Raw genomic sequence first — 22,060 nt, forward strand, 5'->3', positions numbered from 1 at the left:
CAGAAAGAGCTAGGCTAGTCCTGCTTAGATTTCTTTTAAAAACCAGAATAAATAAATAAAAACTAGAGACCCTGTAGTAAAGGCCTAAATTTAATATTATGTGCTGTCTTGACGTCTGGTGAAATCAGCAGGGTGTCAAATTGCCTAACTGCAAGTTCCTCTGCCTACTCTGCCACAAAGGTTCTCTAGCCAAACACCTCTCCTTATCACAAGGACCCGCAGCCCTCGAACTATTCAAACAAGCCAGTCATGTCCTCCCGCAGAAGCCAGGGTACACCTCACCCTCTTGAAGCCTGCCTCACCCCACCATGAAGCATGCCTCTCACGGCCCCTGGTTGTTTGCTCTGCCTTTGAGGCTAACCCTCACATAGCCGTACATCACATGTGGGATCCTCCTGCTCAAGACTGTACGTGACTAATAAACCATTGTCCATCTCATCCCTCCAGTAGTGGATGCTGTGTGTTCAGCCATCCCCAAAACTTCAGAGTGGGAATCCACTCACCACGAGTGGGGTAAAGAGAAGGTAGTTGAAACAAACCCCTGTTACCAGGGCTTGTAAGAATTCTTAGTTTTTTTAACTTCTTCATTGTTTTGTTAAACTTGTTGATTTTCATATATGAAATTGAGAAAAGCCAAGTGTGTGTGTATATATGTATGTGTTAAAGAAACAAGATTAGGTTGGAAGAAGCTGGAGCATCATCTTTCTCAGTGACAAACACAGGAAAGAGGCTATGTGTGGATGAGAGGCAGGGGTGGATGAAGTAGGGCTCAGCTTGGGTCAGAGGAAGAGAAGAAGAAATGGACAACTTGCTGAGACAAAATTGTGTTCCAAATAGAAGCCTGGGTGCTCCCCATTAGACCAAGGTGCTTGCCATTAGAACAGAAACCAAAAATCAGTGGGAATGGATCAGAGCTCAATAGTGAAGGAAGTAAAGGTGCTTGGGCAGAAACAAAAAATGAATGACGAGCAGGTGAAATACACATTGTCAAGAACTCCTGATGCTGTGGTTATTCATGCAGAATGTGAGGGATGAGATTTGGTTTCTCTCACTAGTTTTAGCTAAGGTCATCAAAGAATTTAACAGACTTTAAAGCATACAGTACCTCGACCTTGACAGACATCCTAGTTATGAGATCATCAAGGACAAGTTGAAGGAGGGGCCCATTTTTAGAGCCTTACAGTAGAAACCTTTCTGATAATTTTCAAATCACACCCTTCTGGATTTTTCATCAATTCAACTCATGATTTAGGCACTAAGTACCTATACTATATAATATCTAATGTACCATGTTTTTCCACATGTGCATCTATGATATGAGAAAATCTGTCCTTTTAACAAGCCCAAAGGTGAACCTTATGTATCCCAAACTTTGAGAACTTATACCTGAAAAGATGCAAAGGAGAAAAAGACAAGTGAAGCAGGGAGGTTAAAATACATTTGTGCTCTTTTGGAAAAGATGGGTTAGAGGCATTTCTTCAAAGAAGATATGCAGACAGCCAACAGGCACATGAAATGATGCTCAAAATCACCTCACACCAGTGAGCGTGGTCATCATAAAAAAGTCTACAAACAGGGAGTTCCTAGCACTCCAGTGGTTAAGACTTGGCACTTCACTGCCACAGCCTAGGTTCAATGCCTGGTTAGGGAACTAAGATCCCGAAAACTGCAAGGCAAAACAAAAAGAAAAAGTCTACAAAAAATAAATGCTAGAGAACATGTGGAGAAAGGGAACTGTTCTACACTTGGTAGGAATATAAATTGGTGCAGTGACTATAGAGAACAGTATGAAGGTTCCCTGCATGCATACTCAGTCACGTCCAATTCTTTGCAAGCTTATAGCCCACCAGGCTCCTCTGTCCATGGGATTCTCCAGGCAAGAATACTGGAGTGGGTTGCCATTTCCTCCTCCAGGGAATCTTCATGACCCAGAGATCGAACCCACATCTCCTGAGTGAACGCATTGGCAGGCAGATTCTTTACCACTGAGCCACCTGGGAAGCCCTAACAGATACACACTACTATATATAAAATAGATAAACAATAAGAACTTACTATATAGCACAGGGAACTACATTTAATATATTGTAATAACATACAATGGAAAAGTATCTGAAAAAGAATATGTGTGTGTGTGTATGTGTGTATCACACACACATATTATATGTATTAATAACTGAGTCACTTTGCTGTACACCTGAAACTAAACCAACAATGTAAATCAACTATACTTCAATTTTAAAAAATGGGTCAGAGGGAGTTTTTCTTTAAATAAATAACATAAAATAAAATGAAATAAAATAAAATATTAATACAAGATCACATATATTTTCACACTTTTAATGGACCAATAGGAGGGAAAGAAACTGTTGAAAAGAAGATGAAGGTAAGTGTTCAGCCTTCTGAAAGATAGGGAGGCTAACTTGGGCTTTGAAGATGAGTAGGATTTAAATAGACATAGAAAGCATTCCATACATCCACACGATGATGAAAGTGAGCATTCAGTATTCATTAATTACTAAAAAAAATAATAATAACAAATATCTCAACAAGTACACAGTGGCTGCCATTTTAATTTGGCTGACTCCCTATTTGAGGGAAACACTTTGGTTACAAGTCACAAAGAAATCCAATTTAAACACTTAAATCATAAAAACCACAACTAAATAGTACCACACTAATTCTGTTTTTTCTTTTAAAATAACTTTATCGAGGTCAATTGACAATAAACTGTACATGCTTAAAGTGTATAATTTGATAAGTTTTGACTTATGTATATACCCAAGAGGGCTTCCCTGATGGCTCAGCCTGTAATGCAAGAGACTGCCTGCAATGCAGGAGACGCAACTTTGATCCCTGAGTTGGGAAGATCCCCTGGAGAAGGAAATGGCAACCCACTCCATTATTCTTGCCTGGAGAATTCCATGGACGGAGGAGCCTGATGGGCTACAGTGTATGGGGTCACAAGAGTTGGCCATGACTTAGCAACTAAACCACCACCACTATATACCCGTGAAACCATCACCACAGTCAAGATAATGAAAATAAACATCACCCCCAAAAGTTTCTTTGTGCCATTTTGTAAACCCTCCCTCTCAATACTTCCCCCCAAATTCTCCCTCTACACTAACTCTATTCATGAGACTTGACCATGTAGCTCATGCAGTACCACCAAGGACCTGGTTTCTCACTATGTAGTTTCTTCTCAGCCTTCTATGTTGTTGGCACCATCGTCAGGGGTTCACACTGATCTCTTAGCTTGCTCCTCACTCTAGCAAATTGGCAGCTAAAGTCCAAACCTCATCATCCTCACACCAACTCTTTAGAACAAGAGTTGGTTTCTTTCTGTAGCCTCTGCCTACCTTTCTGCCCCACCTTGAACCATGTTCTCACTTGCTCTCTGCACCCCAGCTTCACTGGACTATTTCAAGCTCATCAAATTTGCTATTCTTCTATCAAAGCACATGGGTTTCCACGGTACATTCCTCCTCCTCTTCACCTGGTTAACACACACTCAAATTTCATCTCCCAGTGTAAACTTCATGACAAGGTCAGTCCCTTTTATATGCTCTCAGTACATAGTGTAGTTCTCTTTCATGGCAATATTATTCATATAACCATTTGATTAGTATTTGCCTTTTCTACAAGAAAGAAACCATGTCTGGTTTGGTTCATCACTGTATCCTCAGCATCAAGCCAGTGTCTGGACAGTGGGCACTTAATACGTATTTATTTCTTGATTGGATAGTTGGATGGATGGATAAATGAACTGATAGGTGGATGGATGGGTGGACTTGGCTTCTAAAAATGGCCATGTAGCTAATTAGCTACATAACCTTCAGCTTTTTTGAGCTTCAGTTCTCTCAACTGTGAAATGAAAAGGTTGGACTAGTTGACCTTTAAGATACTTTCTGAATTTAAAGTGCTGAATTCATAAAGTGTTAGTGGCAAGAGAATTTCTTTAACTCCAAGTATGGTGGAAACAAACTAAAAAATGGTGTTTGGAGCTACTCTGCTATCCTTTTACAAATGTCATTTTTAATCTAATCCTGACTTTGTGTGGTCTCATGCAGTAGTTAGCAATCTGGAGAAATTGATATTCTACAACTGTTATCAAGCAGCTGGAATTGCCAAATAGCTAATACAAGTTAGAAAAATATATATTGACAGTCTAGGCAGATGTTAAGTTAAATGTTATTGAGAACATTTTATACACATTCCTTTCCTAACCCTATCCCCCAAGATTGGCAACATCCAAAGCAAAGGGTGGATTAGGTTTGATACAATGCTAAAAATAAAATTTCCACCTTTGAGCAATATTTAGTACAAAGCATTATTATCATATTGACATAGTTCTATCTTGAATTTACAAAATAGCCTTGCTATATCGAAATTCACAGAAATTTGATTAGATCCTAAATATATTTTCATTCAGGGTCCAAATCATATCCATCTATTTCTGCATTTTAAAAGAAAATATAAATCATCTTTTCACTTGACATGCCTATGAAGTGCAAGATAAAATTCTCTACCTGCTCCCCCATTCAACATCTGGATCTGAACTATAATTTGCCTATAAATAAGAAATGAGAATTTTGATCAGGCAGCTTTGCAATCTGTTCAAAATAGTCTGGGAATACCTGATTGCATAACAAATCTCCAAGTAAATTAAGTGGTGTTAGGACAGTTTAACTACCATACAATATTTCATTATATTTCATCCCCCTTAAAAATTTATACTTTCTAATGAAATGATGCAGCCAGAGCATGATAAAGAGAGTGCTATATGGAAATGTGTTTGTGAAAGTAACCTTCCCTTGTTGAGGAAACCAAGGCCCTGTTGTTTCTCTTCTAAGTGGCTGGGGCAGGAACTGGCTAACTGTTCCCCAAATCCATTTTCACATTCTCCTTTGCTCCCAGGTATACTGCATTTCCCAGCCTCCCACATGACAGATTCCTGGCCAACAGAATATAGGCAGGAGGTTATACACCCCACTTATAAGCCGGGCTTATAAAATCCTCCAATCAAACCTCTACCCTCTTATCTCCCACACATTAAAGACAGCAGAGCTAAGAATGTCTTGCTTTGTGAACACCGTGTAGGGCAGAGCCTCTCTCCACTGTCTCATATTCCCAACCACATTACGAACTACCAGAAGAGAGACTACATTATCGTATCTCTCATTCTTCTCAGTATCTTAGGCTTCTGAGCACAGCACACTACCAAAAACCTCCACTAAAAATTTGCTATAGGTGATTATTTCTTTTCCCCATTTTTTTCTTCATTTTAAAGACAGAAGAGTAAAGAAGAGAAGAGAGCTTGACATTCCATTACTTTTCTGCCTAAGAACCACCTATCCTTGCATAAAATGGACCCATAAAATAGAATGGCTGAAAGAATGGAGAAAATTTTTAGCCTCTTCAAATGAGTGTGTTAATCCAATTTCTCACAGAAGCACATGCCAAGATAAGATTAAACATACAGGGATTTTACTAAGAGAAATGCCTATGAAAAAAAATGGAGAGTGAGCCAGGAAAGCTGGACAGTCATGAGACCATGATGTGAGGCTGACCCAGAGTGAAGAAGTGATGGGGAGAAGGTTGGGCAGAAGTGTGCTGCCACGTAGTCTAAGGAAGGTTTGGCAAGGCCATCAGGGAGTCCTCAACCCGAAGTTAGTCATCAGAGGAATCCCATGTCCTTCCAGAAAAAACCTGTCTTCTCCTGCCACACATCATTGGCTGGGAGCAGCCCGTGGAGCTTGAGCCCTTGGCTCAAACTTGGAGGTGGATTTCAGAACCCAGTAGCTGGGGCCATCAATCAGTTATACTCCCTGCAGTTCTTCAAAGCACATTCTCATCGTCTCTACAGAATTCTTTTAAAAGTGACATGAGTTTATCCATCTTATCTATATATCATTTTGTTTTAATAAATTTTAGCCACTATGAAAACAAAAAGGATCAGGACCAGAAAAAACTAGATTCCATGATGGGTCTTGTCATAAATTTTGTTTTTATCAGTCACCATCAGTCAGTCACGTAATGTTCCCCCATTGAATAGAGGCTCATTAACCAAGTCAGGATTTACATTCAGCTTTAAGTTATGGGGGATGGAGATTTTTTAAATGCTTTAATCAAGACAGAGGTTTATTTCCCTCTTATATAATGGAAGTCTGCAGTTAAGTATAATAGCTCCAAAGTATCATCCTGGACCCAGCCATTATATATATAAATATATATTAAAATAAATATATATATATAAATATATACATAAATATATTTCTATTCCTTCATTCTTAGAGTATGATTACCATCCTCAATGTTACCTCAGGTTCCACAATGGATGCTGAGAATCCAATTATTATGTTTGTATTCCAGTTAGGATAAAGGTGAAAAAGTGAAAAGCATAAGGGACATATGCTAGTTATGGGCCCCTTTAAAAAACAAGAAATTATTCCTGGGAAGTAACACTATATGCAGACAGTTAGAGCATACAACTCATGGGCAACACTGTGCAACATGAAAGGCTGAGGAATATTTTCTTTAAGCTGTGCATAAAAAATCCCCAACTCTTTTCACAGAAAAAAGGTTATGAATACTAGACAGGTATTCTTTTTCCCAGCCATTTCTTAGGTTTGGTTCTGAAAAGAAAGTTTTAAATTAAAAACAAACTGGTGAGGTTTTTCCTGTGCTACTAGATGAATTGATTATATTGATAACAGCCACTGATCCACTTTAATTGCCTTCCATAAATTTGCATATATTGTTTATCAGTTGTCTTGTCCATATAATCTGTTCATTTTGTACTTTCTTTCCTCTATGGAGGAAAAGTGTTTTTCCATTGTATTAGAGGCCTTCAAGGCTATCTGCCCACCCCACCAGCTTCCTTCTCTGACAATTGCTCTCCCAGACAAGAGTGGTTCCTGACTCATATTTATAACTACCCAATACATCTCCTGACCCTTAAATATTGAGTCAGGAATATAAACTAACCCAAGCTGAACAAACTCATTTCTCTCTTCTGGAAACTGGAATCTGGAATCAAAATTACATATCTGTATCCACTGGTCATTTGAACAAAGAAGACATAAATTAAGAAATGATAGGGACAGACATATTCTGCCATGTTTATGGGACAGTCAAGAGAGCCAGTTTGTCGACAGAGGAGAGGCAAGCAGAGATGGCACAGCTCTTACTATGCTCTAGTTATCTGGATCAATGCCTTCCCCAGATATTTTTCCAAATATTATATCCACATAGATGAACTGGAAAGGCAAGAAACAGCTGGTAGCTAGTGTCAGGTGCTTTCCAAACTACCTTTATTATTATGATCTAACCAATACAATCCAAACCTTTTCCTCTGTGTTTCCTCCAATGTGGTACACTGGAACCAGAGTGGAATGTGTTGATTTTTCGATGTGTTCCCCAATCCCTATCCCTATCCTTAATGTATATTTCTTTGAGTAGCTACTTGTTACTTCCTATCAGTAGACTTATCCTTCCTGTCATATGTTATCACAGTTATTAAGGATAAAGATAGTGATAAGAGGTCAGGTTACTGGTTTGGCTTGTTGGATTCAATCTGAGAAATGGAGTTCATTTGGGGTTCTACACTATGCTTGGTCTGGAAATTGAACAGATAGATAAGACATGGACCCTGTCCAGCATTTTATAAGTGACTCTCACCAAACTCTAGTACTATGTGTGCACATCAAGTCATATCTAGCAAAAAAAGAGTTAAGATCTCTTAGTTGGAAGATGACTCAATAGCCTAGAGGTAGAAGAAGAAGATGATTCCACTAATTTCCTGGAAAAAGGGAATTCTTTCAAAAGTTTTTTATTTTCCCTCTCTGACCTGATTTTTACCTATACCCTTCTGCTTGTTTGTACTTGGTACATAGATGACTCTACTGAGAAGGGGATCAAAAAGAATGCCAAAGCTCTTTTCTGACCACAGCGCTATGAGACTGAAAATCAATTACAAGAGAAAAACTGCCAAAAACACAAACACATGTCCGCTACTAAACAATCAACAAATCACTAAAGAAATCACAGAGAAAATAAAAAAAAATACTTAGAGACGAATGAAAATGAAAACACAATGATCCAAAACTTAAGGAAAACAGCAGAAGCAGTTCTAAGAGGGAAGTTTATAGTGATACAAGCTTGCCCCAGGATATAAGAAATATCTCAAATAAACAACCCAATCTTACACCTAAAACAAGCAGAGAAAGAAGAACAAACAAAAGCCAAAGTTAGCAAAAGGGAATAAATCATAAAGATCAGAGAAGAAATAAATGAAAGACTAAAAAAAAAAAAAAAAAACCAAAAAACCAATAAAACTAAAAGTTGGTTCTTTGAAAAGATAAACAAAAATTGATAAACCTTTAGCCAGACTCATTAAGAAAAAAAGGGAGAGGGTCCAAGTCAATAAAATAAAAATGAAAAAGAAGTTACAACCAACACTACAGAAATACAAAGGATTATGAGAGACTACTACCAGCAACTATATACCAATAAAATGGACAACCTAGAAGAAATGGACTTCTTAGAAGGGTATACTTTCCCAAGACTGAACCAGGAAGAAATAGAAAATATGAATAGACTAATTACTAGCACTGAAACTGAATTAGTAATTTTAAAACTCCCAAACAAACAAAAGTCCAGGACCAGATGGCTTCACAGATAAATTCTACCAAATATTTAGAGAAAAGTTAACATCTGTCCTTCTGGAACTTAAAATTGCATAGGAAGGAACATTCTGAAACTCATTCTATGAGGCCACCATCACCCTGATACCAAAACCAGACAAAGATACTACACAAAAAAGAAAAATCACAGGCCAATATCACTGATGAACATAGATGCAAAAATCCTCAACAAAATATGAGCAAACCAAATCCAACAATACATTAAAAGGAACATACACCAAGATCAAGTAGGATTTATCCCAGGGATGCAAGAATTTTCAATATCTGCAAATTAAGCAATGTGATATACTGTATTAACATATTGAAAAATAAAAACCATATGATCATCTCAATTGATGCAGAAAAAACTTTTGATAAAATTCAACATCCATTTATGATAAAAAAAAAAAAACTCTCCAGCAAGTGTGCATACAGGAAACATACCTCAACATAATAAACACCATATATGACAAACCCATAGCAAACATCATTCTCAATGGAGAAAAGTTGAAAGCATTCCTTCTAAGATCAGGAACAGGACAAGAGTAACCACTCTTGCCACTTTTACTCAGCATAGTTTTGGAAGTCCTAGCCACAGCAATCTGAGAAGAAAAAGAAAGAAAAGGAATCCAAATTGGAAAGGAAGAAGTAAACTGTCACTGTTTGCAGAAGACATAATACTATATACAGAAAATTCTAAAAACACTACCAGAAAACTAGAGCTCATCAATTAATTTGGTAAAGGTGCAGGATACAAAATCAATATGCAGAAATGTGTCTCATCTCTAAAGACTAACAATGAAATATCAGAAAGAGAAATTAAGAAAACAGTCCCATTTAACATTTCATCAAAAAGAGTAAAATACCAATGAATAAACCTCCCTAAGGAGGCAAAAGACCTGTACTCCAAAAACTGACACTGATGAAAGAAACTGAACATCACACAGATGGATGGATATACCATGTTCTTGGATTGGAAGAATCAATACTGTTAAAATGACCATACTCCCTAAGGTAATCTACAGATTCAATGCAACCCCTCTCAAATTACCAATGGCATTTTTCACAGAATTGGAACCAAAAATTTTACAATTTGTATGACTCAGATGGTAAAGAATCTGCTTCCAATACAGGAGACTTGGGTTTGATCCCTGAGTTGGGAAGATCCCCTGGAGAAGGAAATGGCAACCCACTCCAGTATTCTTGCCTGGAGAATTCCATGGACAGAGGAGCCTGGAGGGCTACAGTCCATGGGATCACAAAGAGTCAGACACAACTGAGCGACTAACACACACACACACACAAAGAAATGCAAAAGACCCTGAACAGCCAAGGCAATCTTGAGAAAGAAAAAACAAACTTATGTTTACCAGGGAATGAGGGCAAGAAGGGATAAATTGGGAGACTGAGATTGACATATACATATTACTATATATAAAATAGGTAACTAATAAGAACCTACTATATAGCACAGAGAACTTTACTCAGTACTCTGTAATGGCCTTCATGGGAAAAGAATCTAAAAACAGAGTGGATATATGTATAACTGATTCACATTGCTGTACACCTGAAAATAACACAGCATTGTAAATCAACTACACTCCAATAAAAAATTTTTTAAATTTTAAAAAAGAAAAGAGCTGGAGGAAATTAGACTCCCTGACATCAGACTATACTACAAAACTGCAGTAATCAAAGGAGTATGGTGCTGGCACAGACAAACAGGCATATAGATCAATGGAACAGGACAGAAAGCCCAGAAATAAACATACAAATTTATGGTCAAGTAGTCTACAACAAAAAAGGCAAGAATATATAATGAAGAAAAGACAATCTCTTCAATAAGTGGTGCTGGGAAAATTGGACAGCTATATGTAAAAGAATAAAATTAGAACATTCTCTAGCACCATGTATGAAAATATACTCAAAATGGATTAAAGATATAAATTTAAGACTGGATACTATAAAACCGCTAGAGGACTATATAGGAGAACACTCTTTGACATAAATTGCAGCAGCATTTTTTTTGGACCCATCTCATAAAGTAATAGAAACAAAATAAAAAATAAACAAATGGGACCTAATTGAACTAAGAAGTTTTTGCACAGCAAAGAAAACAAACAAAAAGGCAACCTACTGAATGGGAGAAAATATTTGCACATGATATGACGGACAAGGGATTAATTTCCAAAATATACAAACAGCTCATGTAGCTCAATATCAAAAAAATTATAATAAACAACCTAATCAAAAAATGGGCAAAAGTTCTAAATAGACATTTCTCCAAAGAAGACATACAGATGGCCAACAGGCACATGAAAAAGATGTCCAACATTGCTAATTGTTGGAGAAATGCAAACTGTAACTACAATACAGTACAACTTCACACCAGTGAGAATGGTTATCATTAAAAAGTCTACAAATAATAAATGTTGGAGAGGGTGTGGAGAAAAGAGAATCCTCCTACAGTGTTGGTAGGAATATAAATTGGTGCAGCCACTATGGAGAACAGTATGGAGGTACCTCAAAAAACTAAAAATAGAGTTAACATAAGATGGGGAAACAGTGGAAACAGTGGCTGACTTTATTTTTCTGGGCTCACTGAAGATGGTAACTGCAGCCATGAAATTAAGATGCTTACTCCTTGGAAGGAAAGTTATGACCAACCTAGACAGCATATTAAAAAGCAGAGACATTACTTTGACAACAAAGGTCCATCTAGTCAAGGCTATGGTTTTTCCAGTGGTCATGTATGGATGTGAGAGTTGGACTATAAAGAAAGCTGAGCGCCAAAGAATTGATGCTTTTGAACTCTGATGTTGGAGAAGACTCTTGAGAGTCCCTTGGACTGCAAAGAGATCCAATCAGTCCATCCTAAAGGAAATCAGTCCTGAATGGATAAAGAAGATGTTGTATATATAGACATTGGAATATTAGTTGGCCATAAAAAAAGAAATAATGCCTTTTGCAGCAACATGGATGGACCTAAAGGTTATCACACTAAGTGATGTCAGACACAGAAAGACAAACATCGTATGATATTACTTTTATGTGGATCTAAAAAGAATGAATCAAATGAACTTATTTACAAAACAGAAAGAAACTCACAGCATAGAAAACAAACTTATGGTTACTAAGATAAATTGGGAATTTGTGATTAACAGACACAGGCTACTATATATAAAGTAGATACACAACAAGGACTTACTGTATAATACAGGGAACTATACTGAATATCTTGTACTAGCCTATAATAGAAACAAATCTGAAAAAGACACACACATATATATACTATTGTTCAGGCGCCCAGTTGTGTCCAACTTTTTGCGACCCCACAGACTGCAGCAGGCCAGGCCTCCCTGTCCTTCACCATCTCCCGAAGTTTGCCCAAGTTCATGTCCACTGCATCAGTGATGCCATCCAGCCATCTCATCCTCTGAGGCCCTCTTCTCCTTCTGCCCTCAATCTTTACCAGCATCAGGGACTTTTCCAATGAGTAAGCTGTTTGAATCAGGTGACCAAAATATTGGAGCTTCAGCTTCAGCATCAGTCCTTCCAACGAGTATTTAGGGTTGATTTCCTTTAAGATTGACTAGTTTGATCTCCTTGCTTTCCAAGGGACTCTCAGGAGTCTTCTCCAGCACCAGAGTTTGAAGGCATCAATTCTCTGGCACTCTGCCTTCTTTACAGTCCAGCTCTCACAACGAGGGTACATGACCACTGGGAAGACCATAGCCTTGACTATAGGGATCTTTGTAGGCAGAGTAATGTCTCTGCTTTTCAACACACTGTCTAGGTTTGTCAAAGCTTTCCTTCCAAAAAGTAATCATCTTCTGATTTCATGGCTGCAGTCAGCCATTTCAGAGCCCAAAAAGAGGAAATCTGTCACCTATTCCACCTTTTCCCCTTCTATTTGCCATGAAGTAATGGGGCCAGATGCCATGATCTTAGTTTTTTTAATATTTAGTTTTAAGCCAGTTTTTTCACTCTCCTCCTTCACCCTCCTCAAGAGGTTCCTTAGTTCCTCTTTGCTTTCTGCCATTAGAGTGGTATCATCCGCGTATCTGAGGTTGTTGATGTTTCTCTCTCCTATCTTGAGTCCAGCTTGTAACCCATCCAGCCTGGCATTTTTCATGATGTACTCAGCATAGAGGTTAAGTAAACAGGGTGACAACAGACAACACTGCCATACTCCTTTCTCAATCCTGAACCAATCAGTTGTGCCATATAGGGTTCTAACTTAACTGTTGCTTCTTGAGCTGCATACAGGTTTCTCAGGAGACAGACAGGTAAGATGGTCTGGTATTCCCATCTCTTTAAGAGTTTGGAAACAGTTTCCCATCTCTTTCCACAGTTTGTTATAATCCATACAAAGGCTTGAGTGTAGTTGATGAAACAGAGGTAGATGTTTTTCTGATTCAGATTTATATATACACACATATATACATCTGCATCACTTTGATATATACCCAAAACACTGTAAATCAACTATACTTCAATTTAAAAAAAAAAAAAAAAACTTTCTCTTACAGAGAAACTTTCAGTGAGAAGAATGCAAAACTTAGTTTTGAGTATTAGGCCTGTGGGATTCATTACTGGAGACCACCCAGTGTTTTTTATTATATGAAACAAATGGGATGTAGCCTAAAAACAAACAAACAAAAAGTGCCAAAGCAAGGTAAACAAAATATAAAAATCTACAGGTAACTATTTTATGTGGTTTCAAATCAAAAAGCTCAAAATTATGCCAGGTTATGAAAGTTTATAAAAATTTTAATGCAGATATAAGGAAACAGCAATACTTTTTCTTAATCCTCCCATTACCTCTGATTTGCCTTGCTATTAAAAAAAAAATTGAGTTCCCTGCCTTCTGGAACTTTTTACCAGCAGGAGGTGAGAAATCATATAAATTGCTAGAAACAAATGGTAACAGTCAGTCATTTCTTTTGTAATGGACCATTAGATTGGTGTATTTGCATGTATCATTAAGATTTATTGCAAATTCTCTAATGGAATGACAATGCTAGAGAGATAGTCTGTTTAATACAATTAGAATGTAGGCTTCTGAGGTAAAATTACTACATATTTTTCTTGGAGGAGAAAAAAAAACGTATATCCTCTACCATGGAAATACCAGTGGGAAAAAAGGAGCTATTCTGAATGCTTTTGTTCAATTTAACATTTTTCTATCATAACAAAATTCTTATGAATTCCACATTAGCCAGTGATTTGTAAGGCAAGCATCTTCCAGAGTAAAAATTTTTTAAAGGTATAACACAGGATAATTAAGAACAGGAACATTATCTTTTATTCTTTGATGGAAAAGGCAGACACTTTCTGGATGCAATTATCAGTGAAGGTCAATGTTATGTCTCTAACAAGGAACTGCAGAACACTCATCTGAGCAATGCTTCTTTGTGGCAGATGAGAGTTGGAACTAGATACAAACTCCCAAGTGGGACAGAACCAGAGGCCTGCCCTTGTTTAGAGACACACAAAGGTCTACCCCAGCCTAGAGGTAGGTTTTCAAGAATTTCTGGTGCAAAATTTAATTTTCACACCTCTTCTTCCCATTAGTATTTGGAAGTATTGGTTAAATATCTCCTATCCCCAATGGAAGGCCTCCCCAGTGAACATTGCTCCCTCTACTCCCTCAAACAACAGAACTATCCCATCACTCCTTGAACTGTTGTCACAGCTTTCATGGCACCCTGACTCACTCCAGAGAAAAACCACTACAGTATTGTAAAGTAATTAGCCTCCAACTAATAAAAATAATTGGAAAAAAAAACCCATATGGAAATTAAACTCAGTACAGTTCTGCACCTGGAAGAGTTTGGGGAATACCTTTCCAAGCTTGCAGTTTTATACTAATTTTTTTAAGTGAACCTAAGCATTTTGGAGACTTTATTTTTTTTAATACAACATTAAATTAACATATTGAATGTTATGCATATATTCTACAGAAAGGTGAGATTAGTAAAAAGAAGACAGCTAGAATTAAAAACCAGTGACTTTAATATGTATTTTAACAACATGAATAAGTTAAATCTTCCTCCTGGCATCAGAAAGACATTTTGGAATATTTTTCAGAGATGAATTTTGGTTATTTGAAATTTAGTGATAGGATGGGTTTAAGTATAGTCAAATGGATCAATACAAAGGGAGTATGACTCTCCTTTTTCTCCCCCAGATCACCTCTATTTCCTCCCTCCCCCTTCTATTCCCAATCCAATTCTGTGAATCTCTGTGGGTGTTCTGGGCTACAGAGAACACTTAGGGAACAGAGTACTGCATAGATCTGTCTCTCTCCTCTTGAGTCCCCCTTTTTCTCCTCCTGCTAATCTCTATCTCCCTCCTCCCTCTCCTCTTCTTCATAAAACTCTGTGAACCTCTCTGGGTGTCCCTCACTGTGGAGAATCTTTTTACCATTAACCTAGAAGTTTTATTATCAGTGCTGTATAGCTGGAGAAGTCTTGAGGCTACTGGAAGAATAAGACTGAAATCCAGAGGCAGGAGACTTAAGCCCAAAACCTGATAAACCAGAAAACTCCTGGCTACAGGGAACATTAAGTAATAAGAGATCGTCCAAAAGCCTCCATACCTACACTGAAACCAACCACCACCCAAGAGCCAGTAAGTTTCAGAGCAAGACATACCACGCAAATTCTCCAGCAACGCAGGAACATAGCCCTGAGCGTCAACATACAGGCTGCCCAAAGTCACACCTAACACATAGACCCATCTCAAAACTCACTACTGGACACTGCATTGCACTCCAGAGAGAAGAAATCCAGTTTCATGCACCAGAACACCGACACAAGCTTCCCTAACCAAGAAACCTTGACAAGCCAATCATCCAACCCCACCACTGGGTGAAACCTCCACAATAAAAAGGAACCACAGACCACCAGAATACAGAAAGCCCACTCCAAACAGAGCAATCTAAACAAGATGAAAAGGCAGAGAAATACCCAGCAGGTAAAGGAACATGAAAAATGCCCACCAAGTCAAACAAAAGAGGAGGAGATAGGGAATCTACCTGAAAGAGAATTTAGAATAATGATAATAAAAATGATCCAAAATCTTGAAAACAAAATGGAGTTACAGATAAATAGCCTGGAGACAAAGATTGAGAAGATGCAAGAAATGTTTAATAAAGACGTAGAAGAAATAAAAAAGAGTCAATTAAAAATGAATAATGCAATAAATGAGATCAAAAACACTCTGGAGGGGACCAACAGTAGAATAACAGAGGCAGAAGATAGCATAAGTGAGGTAGAAGATAAAATGGTGGAAATAAATGAAGCAGAGAAGAAAAAAGAAAAAAGAATCGAAAGAAATGAGGACAACCTCAGGGACCTCTGGGACAATGTGAAATGCCCCAACATTCGAATCATAGGAGTCCCAGAAGAAGAAGACAAAAGGAAAGGCCATGAGAAAATACTCGACGAGATAATAGCTGAAAACTTCCCTAAAATGGGGAAGGAAATAGCCACCCAAGTCCAAGAAACCCAGAGAGTCCCAAACAGGATAAACCCAAGGCGAAACACCCCAAGACACATATTAATCAAATTAACAAAGATCAAACACAAAGAACAAATATTAAAAGCAGCAAGGGAGAAACAACAAATAACACACAAAGGGATTCCCATAAGGATAACAGCTGATCTATCAATAGACACCCTCCAGGCCAGAAGGGAATGGCAGAACATACATAAAGTAATGAAAGAGAATAACCTACAACCTAGATTTCTGTACCCAGCAAGGATCTCATTCAGATATGAAGGAGAATTCAAAAGCTTTACAGACAAGCAAAAGCTGAGAGAATTCAGCACCACCAAACCAGCTCTTCAACAAATGCTAAAGGATCTTCTCTAGACAGGAAATGCAGAAAGGTTGTATAAACGTGAACCCAAAACAACAAAGTAAATGGCAACAGGACCATACCTATCAATAATTATCTTAAATGTAAATGGGTTGAATGCCCCAACCAAAAGACAAAGACTGGCTGAATAGATACAAAAACAAGACCCCTATATATGCTGCCTACAAGAGACCCACCTCAAAACAAGGGACACATACAGCCTGAATGTGAAGGGCTGGAAAAAAATATTTCACGCAAACGGAGACCAAAAGAAAGCAGTAGTTGCAATACTCATATCAGATAAAATAGACTTTAAAATAAGGCTGTGAAAAGAGACGAAGAAGGACACTACATAATGATCAAAGGATCAATCCAAGAAGAAGATATAACAATTATAAATATATATGCACCCAACATAGGAGCACCTCAATATGTAAGGGAAATGCTAACAATTATGAAAGGGGAAATTAACAATAACTCAATAATAGTGGGAGACTTTAATACCCCACTCACACCTATGGATAGATCAACTAAACAGAAAATAAACAAGGAAACACAAACTTTTTTTTTCTTTTAATTTTTTAAATTAGTTGAAGGCTAATTACTTCACAACATTTCAGTGGGTTTTGTCATACATTGACATGAATCAGCCATGGATTTACATGCATTCCCCATCCCGATCCCCCCCCCCCACCTCCCTCTCCACCCGATTCCTCTGGGTCTTCCCAGTGCACCAGGCCCGAGCACTTGTCTCATGCATCCCACCTGGGCTGGTGATCTGTTTCACTATAGTTAATATACATGCTGTTCTTTCGAAACATCCCACCCTCGCCTTCTCCCACAGAGTCCAAAAGTCTGTTCTGTACTTCTGTGTCTCTTTTTCTGTTTTGCATATAGGGTTATCATTACCATCTTTCTAAATTCCATATATATGTGTTAGTATGCTGTAATGTTCTTTATCTTTCTGGCTTACTTCACTCTGTATAATGGGCTCCAGTTTCATCCATCTCATTAGAACTGATTCAAATGAATTCTTTTTAATGGCTGAGTAATATTCCATGGTGTATATGTACCACAGCTTCCTTATCCATTCGTCTGCTGATGGGCATCTAGGTTGCTTCCATGTCCTGGCTATTATAAACAGTGCTGCGATGAACATTGGGGTGCATGTGTCTCTTTCAGATCTGGGGAAACACAAACTTTAAATGACACAATGGACCAGCTAGACCTAACTGATATCTATAGGACATTTCACCCCAAAACAATCAATTTCACCTTTTTCTCAAGTGCACACGGAACCTTCTCCAGAATTGATCACACCCTGGGTCATAAATCTAGTCTTGGTAAATGCAAAAAAATTGAAATCATTCCAGTCATCTTTTCTGACCACAGTGCAGTAAGATTAGATCTCAATTACAGGAAAAAAAACTATTAAAAATTCAAACATATGGAGGCTAAATAACACGCTTCTGAATAACCAACAAATCATAGAAGAAATCAAAAAAGAAATCAAAATATGCATAGAAATGAATGAAAATGAAAACACAACAATCCAAAACCTATGGGACACTGCAAAAGCAGTGCTAAGGGGAAGGTTCATAGCATTACAGGCTTACCTCAAGAAACAAGAAAAAAGTCAAATAAATAACCTAACTCTACACCTAAAGCAACTAGAGAAGGAAGAAATGAAGAACCTCACAGTTAGTAGAAGGAAAGAAATCTTAAAAATCAGGGCAGAAATAAATGCAAAAGAAACAAAAGAGACCATAGCAAAAATCAGCAAAGCTAAAAGCTGGTTTTTTTGAAAAGATAAACAAAATTGACAAACCGTTAGCAAGACTCATTAAGAAACAAAGGGAGAAGAACCAAATCAACAACATTAGAAATTAAAATGGAGAGATCACAACAGACAATACTGAAATACAAAGGATCATGAGAGACTACTACCATCAGTTCTATGCCAATAAAATGGACAACTTGGAAGAAATGGACAAATTCTTATAAAAGTATAACTTTCCAAAACTGAACCAGGAAGAAATAGAAGATCTTAACAGACCCATCACAAGCATGGAGATTCCTTAAAAAACTGGAAATAGAACTGCCATATGACCCAGCAATCCCACTCCTGGGCATACACACCGAGGAAACCAGATCTGAAAGAGACACGTGTACCCCAATATTCAACACAGCACTGTTTATAATACCCAGGACAGGGAAGCAACCAAGATGCCCATCAGCAGAAGAATGGATAAGAAAGCTGTGGTACATATACACGATGGAATATTACTCAGCCATTAAAAGGAATTCATTTGAATAAGTTCTAATGAGATGGATGAAACTGGAGCCCATTATACAGAGTGAAGTAAGCCAGAAAGAAAAGCCTCCCTGTGCATCACCAACTCCCGGAGTCCACCCAAACCCATGTCCGCTGTGTCGGTGATGCCATCCAACCATCTCATCCTCTGTTGTCCCCTTCTCCTCCTGCCCTCAATCTTTCCCAGCATCGGGGTCTTTTCCAATGAGTCACCTCTTCTCATCAGGTGGCCAAAGTATTGGAGTTTCAGCTTCAGCATCAGTCCTTCCAATGAATATTCAGGACTGCTTTCCTTTAGGATGGACTGGTTGGATCTCCTTGCAGTCCAAGGGACTCTCAAGAGTCTTCTTCAACACCACAGTTCAAAAGCATCAATTCTTTGACGCTCAGGTTTCTTTATGATCCAACTCTCATATCCATACATGACTACTGGAAAAACCATAGCCTTGACTAGATGGACCTTTGTTGGCAAAGTAATGTCTCTGTTTTTTAATGTGCTGTCTACGTTTTTCATAACTTTCCTTCCAAGGAGTAAGCGTCTTTTAATTTCATGGCTGCAATCACCATCTGCAGTGATTTTGGAACCCAGAAAAATAAAGTCAGCCACTGTTTCCATTGTTTCCCCATCTATTTGCCATGAAGTGATGGGAACGGATGCCATGATCCTAGTTTTCTGAAAGTTGAGCTTTAAGCCAACTTTTTCACTCTCCTCTTTCACTCTCATCAAGAGGCTCATTTAGTTCTTCTATGCATTCTGCCATAAGGGTGGTGTCATCTGCAAATCTGAGGTTATTGATATTTCTCCTGGCAATCTTGATTCCAGCTTATGCTTCCTCCAGCCCAGCATTTCTCATGATGTACTCTGCATATAAGTTAAATAAACAGGGTGACAATATACAGCCTTGACGTGCTCCTTTTCCTATTTGGAACCAGTTTGTTGTTCCATGTCCAGTTCTGACTGTTGCTTCCTGACCTGCATACAGGTTTCTCAAGAGGCAGGTCAGGTGGTCTGGTATTCCCATGTCTTTCAGATTTTCCACAGTATATTGTGATTCACACAGTCAAAGGCTTTGGCACAGTCAATAAAGCAGAAATAGAAGTTTTTCTGGAACTCTCTTGCTTTTTCGATGATCCAATGGATGTTGGCAATTTGATCTCTGGTTCAGCCCCAGTGCATATTCCCAAGTGCTTGTTTACTTGTTCATTTATGCATTTGTTTAGAATTCTGTGGGCAACCTGAGATCAGCAATTCATCTCAGCATCCTCAATGCCTAAGACATGGTAAACATTCAACAAATGTTTGATGACAGCATAATTATGAACCTTAGTCATTTATTAGTGGTGGGATCTTGCCCAGTAAATGGAAATCTCTGAGGCTCAAGTCTCCTTATCTAAAAAGTGGGTATTCACTCAAGAAGGGAAGTTTGGCTTCACTTTAAGAAGGGAGCAGCATCAAAGTCAGTTGACAAGCCAGGCTTCAACAGTATGTGAACTGTGCACTTCCAGATACGCAAGCTGGATTGAGAAAAGGCAGAGGAAGTAGAGAGCAAATTGCCAACATCTGCTGGATTATCGAAAAAACAAGAGAGTTCCAGAAAAACATCTACTTCTGCTTTATTGACTACACCAAAGCCTTTGACTGTGTAGATCACCACAAACTGTGGAAAATTCTTCAAGAGATGGGAATAACAGACCACCTGACCTGCCTCCTGAGAAATCTGTATGCAGGTCAAGAAGCAACAGTTAGAACCAGACATGGAACAACAGACTGGTTCCAAATCAGGAAAGGAGTGCATCAAGGCTGTATACTGTCACCCTGCTTATTTAACTTATATGCAGAGTACATCATGCAAAAATGCCGGGCTGGATGAAGCACAAGCTGAAATCAAGATTACAGGGCGAAATATTAATAACCTCAGGTACGTAAATGACGCCACCCTTATGGCAGAAAGCGAAGAAGAACTAAAGAGCCTCTCACTGAAAGTAAAAGAGGAGAGTGAAAAAGTTGGCTTAAAACTCAACATTCAGAAAACTAAGATCATGGCATCTGGTCCCATCACTTCATGGAAAATAGATGGGGAAACAATGGAAACAGTGACATACTTTACTTTTTTTGCAGCTTATGACTGTAGCCATGAAATTAAAAGACACTTGCTCCTTGGAAGAAAAGCTATGACCAAGCTAGACACGATATTAAAAAGCAGATACATTACTTTGCCAACAAAGGTCCATCTAGTCAAAGCTATGATTTTTCCAGTAGTATGTATGGATGTGAGAGTTGGACCATAAAGAAAGCTGAGCACCGAAGAATTGATGCTTTTGAACTGTGGTGTTGGAGAAGACTCTTGAGAGTCCCTTGGACTGCAAGGAGATCCAACCAGTCCATCCTAAAGCAAAGCAGACCTGAATATTCATTGAAGGACTGATGCTGAAGCTGTAACCCCAGTACTTTGGCCACCTGATTCGAAGAACTGACTCATTGGAAAAGATCCTGATGCTTGGAAAAATTGAAAGCAGGAGGAAAAGGGGACAACAGAGGATGATATGGTTGGATGGTATCACCGACTCGATGGACATGAGTTTGAGCAGGCTCCAGGAGTTGATGGTGTATAGGGAAGCCTGGCTTGCTGCAGTCCATGGGGTTGCAAAGAGTCAGGCACAACTGAGCGACTAAACTGAACTGAGCATCAGAGTGCTTATAGACATAATCTAAAATCATCAGTGTGATTTCCAGAAGTGGTCACAGCAGCCAAGGTGAAGTATAATTAGTATAGTTGGCTGTCAACCCATCACCTCCCTAGATGCGCACTTTCACCTTCTCAACATAAGTATTACGCAGTGGTTAATACATAGGCCCTGGAAGCAAGGCCCTCCCCTTTCTAGCTGGGGGCCCACAGGCAAGTCACTTAACTTCAGGTTCCATTTTTGTAAAATGAGAACAGTCATTTACATTGTTCTTCTGATGATCTTAGAAATGCTTGACCTAATTCTCAACATGTTCTCAGGAAATGTTAACAAAGCTCAAGATGGTGTACTTTCTTAAGCAGTCATTTCAGTCTGTCAACTCAATTGAGACCTCATGCTCATATTGTTCAGTCACTAAGTCCTGTCTGACTCTTTGCGACCCCATGGACTGCAGCAAGCCAGGAAGAGCACATAGCCAACTCAAAATTGCAGTTTTCTTGTTTTCAT

At 38.4% G+C, this 22,060-nt stretch overlaps 1 protein-coding gene and 1 long non-coding RNA gene across 2 annotated transcripts in view; both read right to left on the minus strand.

Moving 5' to 3' along the window:
- LOC133051872 (carbonic anhydrase 5B, mitochondrial) overlaps positions 1-22,060 on the minus strand; it is a 389,751-nt gene that overhangs the window by 199,942 nt on the left and 167,749 nt on the right. The window lies entirely within an intron of this gene.
- LOC133053001 (uncharacterized) overlaps positions 1-22,060 on the minus strand; it is a 121,717-nt gene that overhangs the window by 19,750 nt on the left and 79,907 nt on the right. The window lies entirely within an intron of this gene.

Source organism: Dama dama, chromosome X (assembly GCF_033118175.1).
Source record: "Dama dama isolate Ldn47 chromosome X, ASM3311817v1, whole genome shotgun sequence".
Classification (NCBI taxonomy): Eukaryota; Metazoa; Chordata; class Mammalia; order Artiodactyla; family Cervidae; genus Dama; species Dama dama.